The sequence below is a fragment of the Vicia villosa genome, linkage group LG7 (assembly GCF_029867415.1).
Source record: "Vicia villosa cultivar HV-30 ecotype Madison, WI linkage group LG7, Vvil1.0, whole genome shotgun sequence".
Classification (NCBI taxonomy): domain Eukaryota; kingdom Viridiplantae; phylum Streptophyta; class Magnoliopsida; order Fabales; family Fabaceae; genus Vicia; species Vicia villosa.
The window spans coordinates 122,359,641-122,361,887 of record NC_081186.1 but is presented as its reverse complement, the minus strand read 5'-3'; positions in this window follow the sequence as shown (position 1 = coordinate 122,361,887).

The window sequence follows — 2,247 nt, the reverse complement described above, 5'->3', positions numbered from 1 at the left end:
ACATGCATGAGAAGAGGACAAAGAAAGAAAAGAACATGGAGAAAGAGGTAGAGAAGAAGTCAATAGCTCTAAAAGCTTCGAGCTCCAAGACCTCAAAACGAGAGCCAAAGGATAGTGACACAAGTGATGACGAAGACTCCGATGATGAGGAAATGGGACTGTTTGTGCGAAGATACAACAAATATCTAAAGAAAAATGGAGCAAAACATTCCGACAAAGGATTGATCAACTATAGAAAGCAATCAAACATGTTCAAACAAGATGACGACAACAAAGGAAAGATCAAAGGTCTTTGCTTCAATTGTGGGAAAGCCGGTCACTACAAACCGGATTGTCCATACCTTAAGAAAGAAAAGGAGAAGAACCAAAGCAAAGGTCATAACAAATCTAAAAGAGCTTACATAGCATGGGAAAGTGATTCATCTAGTGAAAGCTCGTCAAGCGATGAAGAAGAATCAGCAAACCTATGTCTCATGGCTCATCAAAACAAGAAAAAGAAAGCTGTAAGTCATCTTAAACCTGAACTCGTAGATAAGGTATCTCATTCTCAACTAAAACTTGCTTTTGAAGAATTACATAGAGATGCAATTAAAGCTTTCAAACTTTTGGCCTCAAATAAGAAAATATTTTCATACCTTGAATCAAAAGTTGAGAAAACCGAAAGGGATATGGAAGCTTTAAAACAATCTATGCTAGACATTCAAAAGGACAAAGTTGAATTAGATCCTACATCATGGTTTGGTTGTGAGACATGTCACATTTGGCAAAAAGAAGTAAGAGATCTAAAAGCCAAGTTAGACAAGGCTCTACAACCAAAAGTGACTTTTGCGGTTGATCCAAACAAGTTCAAAAGATCGTATACTCCTTTATATAGTAAATACACTTTTGTACCAAAAGTATCAACTAGCAAAACTCCATATTCTCATCATATTACCTGTCATTATTGTTGCAAAAAGGGACATACCATTGAAAAATGCAAATTTAGGAGAATTTTAGTTCCTAAAGGAGTATTTCAATGGTTGCCTAAGTGCAACAAATTGTGTACTCACTACCAAGGACCCAATGAAAATTGGGGACCTCCCTCTTTAAATTAATCTTGCAGGAAAAGTGTCTTGACATTGCCGAAAGGTTGTGGTTCCTTGATAGCGGATGTTCAAGACACATGACTGGAGACCTATCTCTTTTCGTTGAGTTTCAAGCAAAGAAAAAGGGGTATGTCACCTATGGAGATAACAATCGTGGAGCCATACTTGGTAAAGGAAGTGTTGGTAACCCTTCTACCACTACTATAACTGATGTGCTGCTAGTAGAAGGTCTTAAACATAATCTTTTAAGTATAAGTCAATTGTGCGACAAAGATTTTAAAGTAATGTTTACAAATTCTGGATGCACAATAGAACATACTAAGAAAAGAGACATTATGTTTAAGGGCTTAAGAGTAAACAACATCTACATGCTAAACTTGGATGAGGTATCTAAGTCTAGTACCAAATGTCTAGTTGCTCTAGGCGATGACTCATGGCTTTGGCATAGACGTCTCGCCCACATAAATTTTGACTTACTAAATAAAGTTGTCTCAAAAGATTTAGTAATCGGCTTACCCAAAATGAATTTTTCAAAAGATCATCTATGTGATGCTTGTCAAAAGGGAAAGCAAACAAAAATCTCTTTTAAATCAAAGAACGTGGTTTCAACATCACGCCCTCTTGAACTACTTCACATGGATCTCTTTGGCCCTTCAAGGACTAAAAGCATAGGTGGAAACACCTATGGTTTTGTCATTGTCGATGATTACTCGAGATTTTGTTGGACAATCTTTTTACCTAGTAAGGATCAAACTTTTCCAGCCTTTACACAATTTGCAAGATTATGTCAAAACAAAATGAACAACAAAATAGTTGCAATTCGAAGTGATCACGGTGGAGAATTTGAAAACATTTCTTTTGAAAAATACTGTGATAAACATGGAATTGAGCATAACTTTTCAGCTCCTAGAACACCTCAACAAAACGGAGTAGTTGAACGTAAAAATCGTGTTCTAGAGGAGCTGGCAAGAACAATGCTGAATGAGGGTAATCTACCAAAGTATTTCTGGGCTGACGCAATTAGTACAGCATGTTATGTTTTGAATAGGATAACAATACGTCCTATACTAAACAAAACTCCCTATGAATTACTAAAGGGTAGAAAACCAAATGTATCTCATCTCCATGTATTCGGTTGCAAGTGTTTTGTTTTGAACAATGG